This window comes from Centruroides vittatus, unplaced genomic scaffold, assembly GCF_030686945.1.
Source record: "Centruroides vittatus isolate TY-2023 unplaced genomic scaffold, ASM3068694v2 contig_5, whole genome shotgun sequence".
Classification (NCBI taxonomy): domain Eukaryota; kingdom Metazoa; phylum Arthropoda; class Arachnida; order Scorpiones; family Buthidae; genus Centruroides; species Centruroides vittatus.
The window spans coordinates 2519061-2534596 of NW_027122286.1; the positions used below are offsets into that span (position 1 = coordinate 2519061).

The 15536-nt window shown below is 24.5% G+C and overlaps 1 long non-coding RNA gene across 1 annotated transcript; it reads right to left on the reverse strand.

Moving 5' to 3' along the window:
• Nucleotides 1-3240: 3240 nt before the first annotated feature.
• Nucleotides 3241-14266, reverse strand: LOC136978179 (uncharacterized). The gene is made up of 3 exons (XR_010881188.1): nucleotides 14188-14266; nucleotides 8880-9052; nucleotides 3241-3521 (listed from the first exon to the last, which is right to left on the reverse strand). It is a non-coding gene; the product is annotated as an uncharacterized lncRNA (long non-coding RNA).
• Nucleotides 14267-15536: the final 1270 nt, after the last annotated feature.

Sequence of the window (15536 nt, forward strand, 5' to 3'; positions counted from 1 at the left end):
AAGGCTTAAAAATATGAGGCCCTAAGCAAAAACTGGATTGCTTATACCTGAAACCGCTACTGTTTGTAGTATGGGATCTAACTAATTTAATGATCTAAAAATTTCAGTTTTGGGAGTTTAAATGATTATTTATCAATGTGAGTTTTTAAAAAAATACTATTCTGGGTTACAGTATATAAAAATAAAGCTTATAAAGTATTAAATAAATTATTTTTTATTGAATGAAAGTATCTACATATTATATTTTACATTATACAAAGCTTGTTATATATTTTAAAATATTCTTGAAAAAGTACGTTAGTTAATTCGTAAGATAAATTAAAAGCATACAATTTGTATAATTTTTATATAATGCTTAATTAAAATATTCAAACAAACTTTTTTCTAAATTTGCTTCACCAGAAAAATATATATTAAAGCACACAGAGTATTAAATTAATAACTATCAAGTAAAAAGTATATTAAAGCTCAAAAATATCATAGAATTTGGTCATTTATGACCAATTTATAAAATATTAATAAAAGAAATAAATTAATTGGTGATAATATTTTTAATTTTAAGTTTTTGAGAGGTCCTCCACCCTCCACCAAACACTATTAAGTTTTGAAACGTGAGATCCTAAACGCTATCTTTATAGAGTGAGGCCTTAATTAAGTTGTATTCTCGTAGAATAAGGCCCTAAGCTTATTCTAGTAGAGTGAGACTCTAAACTGTATCTAAGATCTTAAGAACCTGTAGCTTGTTTAGCTTTGTAAATCTGACTGAAATACCAAAAAAGTTATAAAATTTGTAACTTCTTGAAGAATTATAAAAATATAATAACTAAAAAATAATATTTTATATTCTATACTTTTATTATAGGCCCTATAAGAAATCTACAAAAGTATGTTATAACGATTTTAAAGGCTCAATAGGCAATTTATATAATATTCCTAGTTCCTTGACAAACAATCGATTTCTTTCCTCTTGTTTTCTTCATAGAGAATGCATTGATTTAATCCACAAGATCAACGTTATATAATCACATTTAGGGGATATATATTCTTCCTTTTAATCTTAACTTTGTCGCAAGTTTTTGCCATTACCGAAAACTAAGAACTAAGTATATTATTACAGATAATAAGTCCAAGAGAGATGAAGGAAAGACAATTCAAAAAGAGGAATTTCTCGAAGGAAACTTAGTTAATCCGATAAATAGTAGAAGAAAAAAAAAACAAGCAAATAAATAAAATTAAATAAAGAAAAATTTTTATTTATTTTTAGAAGAAATTAACGTAAACTTAATTAGTAAACTAAAACCGTTTGAAATTGAAGTTAACAATAAATTTTTTTTATATTTTATTTCAAAAACTTATTCCTTTTGAACTGTCTCTTTGATCTGTTGTTGACTTAACAGATGTCTCTAATGGACTTTGCTTTTCACTAATTTCATTTACTTCAGCTTTAATTCCCAAGACGATTGTATACATTCTTATCCGCAGAGAATTTTAAGGCTTGTTTATCATTCTCTTTATTGTCACTTTAATTCTCATATTATATTCAAGTACAAATATCAGAAAACGAATTTCCTATTCACTTCAAATTAGTCTCTTTATTACTTTTAGATAACTTCTAAGTTTCAAAATTAAATTCTTAATAACTAAACTTATTAACCTTAGACTTTAGTTCCTTTCCTGTGGACAAAAAAGAGGAGAAGGTGGACTTCAAACGTGTTATTTCGTTACTAGTTTAATTATGCACATCTTTTTTTTTTTATGTTTTTAAACTTTAAAGATGCCTTTACTGATTTCATTTGGATTTTTTTAAATCTAATTAAATTTAGTAACGTGTAAATTAAAATTAGTTTAAATTTTTTTAAGTTTGGGACATTAGTAAGTTAAAAATAATATATTATATATATATATATATATGTATAATATGCATGGAGAGCCAAGTATACTGTACATAGGCCCAGGGATGCCAAAATTGCCCCCCTTTTTTAGTGTTTATTCAATTCGAAATTAATAATAAATATTTTTCCTATTTTGTTTTCTCAGTTGACTAAACATAAAATAATTTTGTTCTGTGAAATTATAATAAATTCAAGGTGATGGACTGTGCAGATTTAGAAGTTTTATTGACTGATAAAAAAGAAAAGGACATATCAAGAACAGATTCAGTTCACGAAATAAAATACCTTTCTATTTACGTTTTCTTCATAGAAAATGATACCAATAAAAATTCTCAAGTTGTTTGTGAAAAAATTAATGTCTTCATTACCCAATTTATTCATAGTGATACGCATTTTGCTGAATTGCCTTTCTGCAGCCAGCGCGAAAAGAAGATTTCTTTTCAAATTAAAATTAATAAAAACATATTTGAGGATGGTCATGATTCAGAGCAGATTGAATGGGTGGTCGACGTTGTCAATTGAACAGGATTTGATAAATGCGCTTTATTTGGAAGAATTGATGATAAATTTCCCTCACAAAATTTTATTTTAATTTAATCTATGGGATATTAGGTTAACATTTTCTCCCATCTAGTCTCAATATTATGCAATGTAGACATATGAAAATAAAAGTCTAAAATATATATAGCCCTATGTATGTATCTTAGCAATTTGATGCAATTTTTGCTACTCTTATGCAATATAAACGATTGTACGTTATATTTGACCTTTTTTCTGTATTAAGTCTTTGATTATATATTTAATAATAAAGTTTAATATTAAATCCTATATTAGAATCTACATTGGAACCATAGGCCTTATATACGGCTCTAAATTACAAATTTAAGATCTGCATGAAGTCCTTTAATGTAGTCCTATATTAATTCTTATAAGACATTAGATCTTAAATTAATTCTATAGGCTATTCTTATAGTAATAGATTCTAAATTAAGCATTATCTATATTAATTGTGAAGCTCGTATATTATATTTTAAGCTACAATCCTACATTGTATTATATTATGTTTCAACTAGGACTTTTTATTCTAAATTAAAGTCCTGTATTATGCAGAACGGACCTTTTAGGTGAAGTGCTTCAGATTTCTGCACTTTACACAATTAAATTCTATGCAAAATAACACCAGTCTTATATTAAGTCTTAAAGTAATAATATAATCCTAAATTATGCTTCTATATTAAATGTTACGCTAATATATTACAAGCATATATTGAATTATATTAAATCCTACGTTAAAACGTGATCTCGAATGTAGGTTTTAAAGTTTAAGTCCTACATTATACTGCGATATTAGATAATAAATTTTTTTACTGAATACTTTAATGAAATCCTATGTTCAAAATACTATTTTAAACTAAATACTTAAATAAGATTTAGACTAAAACATTTAAATCTTACATTACAAACCTATATTGAGTCCACCTCTTGGTGCCTTCCGAGCACAAAGAGGTCTGTGATCCATAATCCTTATATTGAGTCCTAATTCCTGATTCACTATCCTTTTCAATTTCTTTAAAAAATACTTGTCTTTTCTCTATCGAGTCTTGTATTTAAGAGCATGATTAATGATATCTGGTACTAAAACTGTTTTAATTTAAAAAATTACATTAGAATAGACACTAAATTCTATAAAATCTAAAATAATAATCCAATTTCATAGCATAATAGCATTTAATAAGAGACATAGAAACTTAGAGGAAAGTTCATCGAAGTCATCATGCGAGTGACTAAACTTTTATTTGATCGTTTCGTGACAGAAATTCATTTTCGTTAAAGGAAAAATCTACTAAATAAAGTAAAGCTTTACTTATTTTAGTCCCTCGATACACTGATTCTTTTATTAAAAAGTACTTTTTCCATTGAGAACTCCATAATATTTGCGTTAAGGATTCTGTAAATTCCATTGAGAATGCCATAAATTTCATTAAGATATTCATAATGTTTCGATTGAGAAATCCATAATATCCATTGAAAACTTCATAAATTTTATTGAATAGTTCATAAATTTGAATTTTAACATATGAAATTTTACATTTCATTTCTCCAAAATCAAAATGTGAATTTTTTCCTCGCTTTTAGAAATTAATTTCACATCTAATTAATTTTCTTAAATTAAATAATTTCAAAATAGATCTTAATTCAAAACATTAAAAATTAACTTATATTAGCAAAATCTAATTAATAGATTTATAATTAGATGATATTTTTAAGTTTATTTTTATTATAAACGTTTTAAAAAATATATAAAAATGTAATTATATAATTAAAAATTGCGCAAGAGACAGTGAACTAATATGCAAAAATATTTTATTTTTAACTTAATTCTAATAAAATTTTCTAATTTAAAACTTCTCATTGAATAGATTGAAAATGTATCATAAATATTTCTCACATTATGTTCTAATTATTCTTTAATTCGTTCTTAAGTGTTAAGAAAATAGACTTTTAAGATTCTCTGTGACTTAAGAATGAATTAAAGCATAATTAAAAAGGGAATAACTTTAATGACTAATTTTTCTACAAATAAAACTTGTTGTTTTTTAAAATAATGCATATAAAATACTTCATTTACATATTTTACAAGCAATAATATGCATAATAATATATTTAAAATAAGTGATTTTAAGTTAATGTTAATGAAATTGCCAACTTAAAACTTAAGAAATCGTTGAGTACATTACAAATATAGCATTAAATATGCAATAATTATGCTTTAATCGTGTTTCAATCTTTTTAAGACTTTTCAAGACTTAAGAAAATTAAAGTATAATTAAAAAGGGAGTAATCTTTTAATGACTAGTTTTTCAGCAAAATAAATTAAAAATTTTAAGGAAGAAAACATACAGAATAGTTCATTTACATATTTTTCAAGCAATAAGACGCATTTATTCTAGTGTTCTCTAAATAACAATGATCAAAAATAGCATTCATTTAGCAGTAAGTTCGTTGAACTTCAAATGCACATTTTACAATTCTAAGAAGGAGAGGAGAGAGAAAATCATAAGAATTTTTGAAAAATTTATAAAATTGGTAGAAGGGGGATTTCAAGTAAAAGGCAATAGAAGCATTTCTCTCCCAAGGCAGACATACACATATTAATTACACGGTTATTAGACTAGACAGATTGCTTTTAATTATAAGTTTGAAAGTCCTTTGAGGAATTTTCTTTCGCATCGGCAAAACCCACAAAACAAATCTGTTATCTGGTTATAAATTACATTTAATTAAATATCTTTTGATTACCAATTGATTAATTCGATATTTAAACTTGTTTATGAAAGTTATAATTCTTCTTTTTTTTCGATTAAATTAATAAAATTATATGGGAAAAAAGGTATATATTTTATGTTAAATAAATCATTTATTTTATTAAATTATTAAATATCTAATTTTTCATGGTCTATAGAAGATGAGGTTATATATAATTGCATGAATATATATGGTGCATTATAGTTAGTTTAATGAGCTCCGCCCAATCGATCCAGATTAATGAAGTCGTAATAGTATATCCTAATTAACATCTCATCTAATGTTGAACAAATTGAAAGCATCAATTAGTGCTGATAGGGGATTGATGAAGAGTTATGTTCAATTATAATGTAGATACTATGCAGAAAGGTACTCGTGAATTGCTTTAAGCACTCACTTCTATTTATCGCTAGTAACAGATGTGCTAATAAATTACAGTTTAAAATATATTTAAAGAAAGTTTATAAATAATATTTTAGACCAGTAGCTAAACTTATATAAATATATATATTTTTAAATTTATTTAAAATTAGCTTTATACACTTGAACGAATTCTTTGTAGATTTATTTATAGTTAAGATCTTGTAACTCACATTTCTTTTTAAATCCTAATTGATTTTTTTACATATTTTAGCTATTTTATATGTAAAATTTAATAAATGTTTACTATAAATGCTAATAAAGTATATTTTAATTTTATTCAAGAATATTTCATGAAATCAAGAAAAATTATAGCGTCAATTTCTTTTAAATTGGTCTGTGATGAATACTTTTACATGAAAAGATAATTAAATTGATTAATATTCGATGTAAATATTGATTTTATACATTTTAAAATTTATTTTAATTTAATTTATAAAGTAAACAAACATTTAGAATCTAAATTATATAACTTTTCCTACAATATTTACGAATAAAAAATAATAATTAATAGGCTTATAAGAATCGAACAAAATATAAATTTTAAATTAAAATTAAGATTATAATTAGTAAAAAAAATCCAGGACAAATCTACGATTAAAAAACTCTTTTGGGTAGATAAAACACTCCAAAATTATAAAGTTTTGAGATAAAATATTCAAATTTATAGCCAAATAGATTAAATATGCTTTACTTTGAAAAATTAAAGTAGAAGCTTATGTTATAGGAGACAGTTCATGTAAAGAACTTATCTACTCATACTTTAGAAGATATATGTATTATTGTGTACAGTACATTACAAATATCTAAATATGTTATAATTAAATATTCCAAAAAAATATAAATTGTAAAATACATATTAAATATCTAGTTTAATGAAAAAGTAAATATTTCATTTTCTTTTTCTGATATGCAATTCTTATTATTGGTTCGAGTAAGAATTGCAACCAATATTCTAGATTCGACAGAATACATTAAACAATTTTGATTAATTATTCTATATTTATACCATTAAATATTCTTAAATTAAAATTTGTCAGCTATCCCAATGATATAACTAATTAATAAGCTTAAAAGTCTAAAAAAAACTGTCCATTTTTTTGAACATTCAGATTTTCAAGATATGACTATTTATACGTCTACAATAAGAATAGTTTAATTTATACTACAGTCAATAACTAAGACACTGTTCCTGCAAAAACGTTAAGGTTTAAATTTTTGAAACCTTTAAGAAAAAAAAGATAATTTTTAGATGCCACACCGAGAAACTACAGCGATGTAACGTAGTTTTCTAAGAAATTATTTGGTGAGTGACATGTTTATCTGATCCTTTTAAGGCAGTGATTGATCGTTTGGATTAAGACAAACTCATGAGGTGATGAAATCGTTCTAAACAGAACATTTACTTTATTTATATATATTCTAGAGTACGAATAGAAGAATCACATTCTTTACAAGTACTGTACAGTACAGACCTACTGTAATTCTTAAAAGATTAGTTACATTTATATGCCTAAATTCAGTTTAAAATATGTGTAGGCCTATATTATATTTAACAAAAGCATAAATTTATTTGAGTTATTTACTAAAGATACTTAGCATAAAATTCAAGATATTAATCATCGCATTTATGGATTTTAAACACAATTTAACATCATTCTACAGCTTAAAACTATAAACTTACTAATTTTTCTAACATGAAACACTCTTAATAAAGCTCTAATTATTAAAATGAATAACAATTAAAATAAATTTATACCTTATACAATTTTAATTAACATTAAATATGAAAATAGATCATTAAAAAATTAATATTCAACCGATTAAATCTCAAATATTAATTAATTTAAATTATAATTTATTTTACATATTAATAAATAATTTTAAATAAAATATTCTAGAATTTCCAACAAATATATAATAAAATAATTAATTTATTGGCTACGTTTAAAAAAGAAAAAAAAATTAAAATATTATTAGTTGAGGACTAAATTATAATTATGCCAAAGTAAAATTTAAAAAATAAAGAAGAAAAAATACTATAACTTAATTAAAATTTTCCCTTCAGCTTCTTATACCAATATAAAAGAGAATTATGATATGGGCCTATAACAGGTAATCCACCCTTATGAATGTTATAAGCTCACTTACTGTAGAATAAGAAATTTTGAACAATTTACAACCCTCTACAAGAAAACATTTACATTTATTTCAACAATATTTACAACATTTTAATAAAAACAAAGAAAAATAATATTAAAAAAAACAGCAAAATTGTAATTACAACATCATAAATTTTGTGGCTAATTTCGCTTCTAACTCTTAACTGCCTTAAACAATTGTTACAACGATTAACAGAATTAAAAAAAATTAAAAATATATATAGAAAAAAAGTCGATAAAATTAAAAAAATTTACAAAAAACTCAGTAAGTGGAAGTAAAAATAAAAAAGAAGAAGAAAAAGTGACTGGTCTCAGTGGTCGGACCAATTACAACTAAACCATTTATCACTTAAGCGAAGATTACAACAACTAAGTTAATTAAAGGTTGCCACCGATAGGGGTGGTTATTATTCCCTCCCCTCTTCATCCCAGCTGTCAATGTAACGCTTAGCGCTTAAATAAATGCATTACGGGATATGTAAAACTCGAGTATAATGCGCGCCGACCAGGGACGAAATTATCAGAATATTTTTGTAGATTTTCATTCTTCTTTTCCAGCGTGTACCCAATTACGATAACTTTTTCGATATCCTATAGAGTTTTTATTATCATTTTTATTAAATTATATAACCCGATATCGGTTTTAAAACATCTAGAAAGAGTGGGAGAGAGAGACACGCACTTCCATAAGTAGCGGAGTTGCATTAAAATTATATTTTCTTCAAATAAAAGAGAATAAATCTAGTTAAAATAAGAATAAATCCACTTATAATTAAATAATTTAACGTCGTAGAAGATCGATAAAGCGTAAGGAATCACCAAATGATGAAACAATCAGCGCGTATCATTTCATAAAACCTATCGTGATCGACTGACCAATCATCGAACATTCTGACTTCTACGTCACGTTTTTCAAATTTAAAAAAAACGGTATTATTATTATTATTATTATTATTATTATTATGTATTTCAAAAACTACGATTATTCGTGTAATAATATTCTTAAAAAAAATAAATATATTATTATTACGAAATTATTTTAAAATATTAATGCTTAATTTACATTTAATAGAAATAAGGGATATAAGAAATCTTTTACCTTCATTACTTCTTCCTTTTGGTGGATGACGTCACGGCCGTTCTCACGCCCGATTGGCCACTCTCGTTTGAGCGACTCTCAGATTACATCCGAGGGCCACGGATCACTGATTCGGATAAGCTCCACTTTTTAGTCTGACTAAAGGACCCCTTCCCCCATTGGCGCCCCCTCTCCTAGGAAAAGACAAAAAAGGAGATCCCCTTTTTAGTAAGAGCGAAGGGGGAAATTGAAGGTATATTTTTTATCGATATAATAAAGTCCGAATCGGTTGAATGCATCTTCTCCATCAAAGGCTGAACTTAGGTAATGCCTCTCAATTTTCGGTAGATCCAACTTAGTTCTATTCTATGCCGTAAGGAGGCGCATAATTTTTTCTTTTCCTTTCTTTCTTTCGTTCTTTTTTCTTTCTTTTTTTAAATTTCTTCGAAATTCTTTTTAACGTCGAGATTGTGGACTTATTTAAGCAAGAGTAATTTATTTGATCGTAAAAAAAAGAAAAGAAGTTTCGATTGATTTAAAAGAGTTTTTCGGAAATTTTTCTGATAAAAGAACGCTTTTTAGAAAAAGAGATTTGATTTATTTTATTATTATTTTTTATTTTAATGTCAGATTTGAATTTGGTAAATTTATTTCTATACTTAAATCGAAGTTTTTGAAATATTTTACTTTATTTTTTATTATTATTATTAATTCAACTAACTGAATAAATAGGAAAAAGAACGTTAGTAAATTGACATTGTGGGAAATTGAACTTGAACTCCAGTCAAAAAAAATAAAAGAAAGAAACCAAATAAATTATGCCTTAAGCTACAAGAAAATGGGTTTGATTTTCTAATTTGCCAGCATCAATACTTGCTCCCTTACAATCTTTAAATGAAAATTGTAAAACTTTCTGTTTGTTTCTTGGATTTAAACCTTTTGTATCTATTTGTTTCAATGGCTAAATTTGTTCAAAATTAATAAATAAATTTGCTCAAAAAGTTTGCAAAAATTATTTGCATTGTTTTTATAGAATAAAATATTGAGAAACTTGGAAAATGTTATTTGTAATCTTCAGTGGTGGTTTCAGATTTTGGAAGTCCGAACAACTGTGGACTTAAGAGGCCCTTTTCATACAATATACAGCTCGTATTTCATAACAGTTGTTACTAAGAAAAGTCTAAGATACTAGACGGTATTAGATTCTGAGTACTAAATTTGACTTTCTCAAATAGGCCCTATATGCTTGTCAATACTAAGATTGGCAATGACGGCATATATTTAAGTGTATTTGAGACCATAAGTAAGAAAAGATTTGCAAAGTTTCTTTTACGTTATAAAGCTTGTATCACATTGTACTTGATGTTGTATGAACTAGGACCTTAAATAGAATTTGATTACGAGCAAATATATCTACAAACATATGCGCAAATGTATCTACAAGCATATATTTGCCCGTGTCAAAAAGCCCAAGGCCCTAGGTAAAAATAGATTTGCAAGGCTTCTTATATATTTATTTCATATTGTACAAGGTCTTAGATCTTAGCTAGTAATGGATTTTCGATACTGAAGTAACATCGAAGCGTGTATTTGTGCGTGTTTGAAGCCGCTTAGACAAAAACCAATATCTAAAACTGTCACTGATAATGTTTAAAAGTCAAATTTACAATTTACAAAAAATAACCATATAAAAATATTTTAAACATTTCCCAAAAATGTTTACACGTAAACTCTAAAACCAAAAATTAATTTTTAATCCCTTCATCTAAAGCGGAATTAAAATAACAGAAATGAAATTTTTACTTTTACTACTTATCCCCCTTTTATGACGCCCAGGATATGGAGGTAGATTTTTTTACAAAATGTTTTAATTAAAAAATAAAAAAAAGCAAAAAGAATTTAGCGAAAAAAGATTTGACAGTATATATGTATATGTGTGTGTGTATTCATTAAAAGTTTTAAAAAAAAGGAGAAGAAGAAGAGGAGGAGGAGAGGTAGCTGAAGAATGATTATATAGGCGGACATATTTATGACTATCATCCTTTTTAATTAATTAGTGCTATTAAAAATGTTTCGCTCTGCTAGTTCAACGTGTAATTAATGAGAATTACATCTCTAAATAACATCTGGGACTTTGAGTTTCTGATGAGATTTTTCGATGCGAGTTGATTTCTGCTTAATTTGATTTTGGTTCATTTTATTTATTTAATTTACTAGTTTTAATATTGTTGTTGTTATTATTATTATTACTATTATTATTGCTGTTATTGTTGATTAAGTTTTATCATTTAATTTATCTAATATTGTTAATTAAATATAAATGAAGAAAATTAATATAAAGATAATAGTAAAATATTAAAAACAGTTATTTTAGAAATTATTATAAATCTATAAACATAACACATACGTCTATTAACTGTTAATATAATTAATTTAATAAATAAAAATATAGCTTAAACCCTATTTACATTTGTGTACGAATTATTAATTATTCATTCAAATAAATTATAACATTTTAAGAACAATTTAGATTTTTTGTAACAATTAAACTCTTTTAAAGCAATGGAGAAAGCTGAAATAAGCTTATATATTACAAAAATATATTGAGAAACACCAGTTCTAAGTTTACATAAAGAAAAGATTAACATAACTAAGAGCTTATTATATAATGTACAGTACATCCAATATGTAGTAGTAGTAGTACATAAAGAAGAGATTAGCATGGCTGAGAGCTGATTATATAGTATATAGCCAATATATATATTGATATAATAAAGCTCTAAATCTGCATATAAAAGCAATGATTTATTGAAAGATTTTAATATAGGTCTATAGAAATAATTAATTTTATGAATATTAAAGAGCTTAAGGAGAATTTAAATCTATTTATTATTGTAGATCCTGATTTAATAAAATTAAGATCTGCAATAATGTTTAATTGTGTTTTATATTATTTATTAATATTATTTACTTTGTTCTACAATTAAACTGAATAAAACGATATAAAAAATAATAAAATTAATCAAAGCTAACAGATAAAAATATCATCTATTAATTTTAAAGCACTAAACTTAAGTATAGATAAAACAAAATACTAAAATATTTTTTTAAACTTTCATGTGCCTCAAGTCATCAGTTTTTAAAAGGACAAAACTCATATTTAAAACAATGTAATAATTTTTAAAAATTGTATTATATTTATATATTTTTAAACAATTTTAATATAAACAAGGCATTTATAACAACATGTAGTTTCCTTAAAACTAATTATATGCACTTTAAACAAAGAATAACAAATTAAAATAACCTTTTTAGGAGACAAATTATATACAAGATGCCTAAAAGTCAGTTAATCATGCGAATTGCTCGACAAAATTATCAAAAAAATTTTTTGAAGTTTTAGTTTAATTTAATAATAAGTTATAATATTTGTATATTAAACAGTGGTCAGTTAATAGCGTGAGTTTGTCGAGTAATCAACAAAAGAATTTTAAATAACTCTAAAGTGAGACATTTCTTCTTTATTACACAAATTATAACTTTTAACAAATTATCTAAAATCCTTTAATTTATAATTCGAGCAACCACACGGTTTACTGACTTTGGACCACCTTGTATTCTTTGAATATACATATATAAGGGGCATCCTAAAAGTTCCGATCGTTAACAGTGTGAGTCACTCGAATAATCTATCAAAGGATTATAATTTAATTTGTAAAAGGGTTGCAATTTGTGTAATGAACAATAATGATATCATTTTAAGCAATTTTTGTAGTTTATAATAATAAATTATTTGAATAAGATGATAATGTAGTCTTTACAAAGGTTAAACAACTTTTGGGCATCTCACAATAGAAATAATAATTAATAATCACACAATAGCACAGATACAAATAATCTTATACAGTGGTTATGGAATTTTGGACCACCCTGTATATATATTTCAATTTACAAATAACATTTTTCTCTAAATTTTATTAAAACTTTACAAGATAGGAAAAAACAATAATAAATTCTCATAAAAAAATAAAAATACGAAAAAAACACATATATTTATGTGTATATATTCAACCTTCTATACATGCACGTACTAAATATTGACAGGATAAAAAAATAATCATGAAATATTATTCTAATTACTTCTACTCACAGATTGATAACAACATAGAAACATACCCCAGAAGTGTTTAAAAAAATTTTTTAAAAATGAATAGGGTGTATGTGTAGATAGAAGGATGCTTTAAAAGTGAAGACACATTAAAAAATGACATAATGAAGATGTACGTGGTAGTGTGAAGTGGGTATGTCATCACCTAATTTTCTGTATAGGAAAACGTGATTTCTTTCTATCGATAGTTTGTTGCAAATGTGATTAAAAAGTGCTACAGCTTTTTGTCATTTTATTCTTTTCTTTATTTACTTTTGACAGTTTTCATGGCTTCAACGTGACACGGAACTTAAGCTATACGTTATCTCAAGCATTATTGGATGATTTCAACTCTTATTGAGTTCAAATTATTCGATAATATTCGAGCTTAAATTAAAAAATTAATCAAATAAATATTTAATAATTTGAAATAATTATAAAAATGTCAAATAAAATAAAGTAAAATTTTTTAAAAATTAATTCAATTTAATTTTAATTATTAAAATTTCATTTAAAATATTTTAAATAATTTATTTTCTAAATTGAATTAATATTATTTAATTTAAAAAAATAATTTAAATAATAATTATAAGTTAAAAGTTTAAATCATTCCTGACGTCATAATCATTACGAAAAAATCTTAGTCGTGATTCGTTGAAATTCTTTGTAAATTTTGAATAATTTAATTTTTTCATTTTGAATAATTGATGATAATATCATTGTTTAATTTATTGTTAATTTTTAATATTATCAATCCACCAATTTTATTATTATTATTATTATTATTTTACTTAATTTTAACCAATGATTTTCTGCCTTTTAAAATTTTAAATAAATAAATATAAATATATATATTTGCCTTAATATTTTCAACAAATCATGAAATTATATTATAAATAATTGAAAACAATATAATTCTTATTCTATATTTTGATTGAAAATTAAAAATTTATTTCAATATTCGTTCGGTAATGTTTGATTCTTTATAGAATTTCAAATTTTTTGAAAATCCCTTTTATCATTACAATTTTAATTATTGATTCAAAATTCCTTCTAATACCATTCAATAATTTACTTTTTAAGTATTTAAAATTTATAGATTATAAAAATTATATATGTAAACGGTATGATTAGAGAGAGATACGATCGATGAGCATTCGAAAATTTTAAATATTTCATTACCTTTGATTGGAAGATCGATACGTGACGTCATCAATTTTCAAATTTTTAAATAACCAATTAACGAATTATCGTGGCATCTAACGTACAAAATTGAAAAGAATAAAATTTAAAAATTTCTTAAAATTATATAAAATTAGAAAGCAACGATAATAAATAAATAAACAAATAAATAAATCAATTAAAATTTATTTTACAATTTAATTAAAGAATCGATTCATCTCGTTATGCCATCTGTATTTAGATTGTAAAACTAATTTCGAATTAAATTATTTTAATGAATTAACGTACAGTACGTTCTGCATATTCATCGTTTATTAAATTAAATTAAATTATAGAACTTTAATAAATTAATTGAAACAAATTTCTAACTTTTATTTTGATTTGTGTCCAACGCAAATTATCGAAATTTAATTAATTATTCATTTTACGTAATAAAACTTTTGTAAAATAAAAGATGATTGGATACCGTAAAAAAAGGCGTGGTCTCTTCAATGACGTTGCTTTCAGTATAACTCGATTGGTTATAAAAGAATTCAAAATTAAATATTGAAATATAATCCTCTTTTTTGCGCGTTTCGATGATTAAATGTGTTTTTTTTCATTTATTATTAATTATACGTCGGATAATCTACATTATCTTTTAGATTAATTATCTCGACATCCGTCGATTTACCAATGTTTATATTTGACTTAATTAATTAATTTTTGTTATTTTTAGTTTCATGAGAATCCTAATATACTCACCATGCATTCCAAATAAGTCACTTAAGAGAAACATGTTCAGAATCAATGAAAAGTAATTATGAGAATGAATGCTTTAAAATTATCATAAGCAAGGCCGGATTTGTATTTATTCTTGGTCCTAAACATGATATATAACAGACCTTTCATTTTTCACCATATAATGATGGACTTAAAAAGGTCAGACTTTATACTGTAGCTTCGTAGTGTGATGCCTCAAACTGTAGCTTGTTTAGATTGTGTGTAAATCTGGGCTTGATCATGTGTCTCGCGTAAAGTTTGTTATAACAAAAATTACAAATAAAAACTTTAAATCTTATCGAATTATCTGTATAATTCAATACTCCTCAACCTTCATTTCTAGGCTATTTCGTAGAATATTGAAGACTACATCAACAATGAGTGTGAATAGCGACTCACTTCAACCAGGGAGTCGCGATCCCTTCTGGGGTGGCGACTCACTGGTTGAGTAGTTAGTAGTGTATATAAATATATATATATTTTTTAATTATTTGAAAATTTATACGAAAGGTTGAATAAAATAAATATTATAAAAATAATAAAAATTATTTGTTTATTTTTTAAAAGATAAACTAAATATAGAGCAG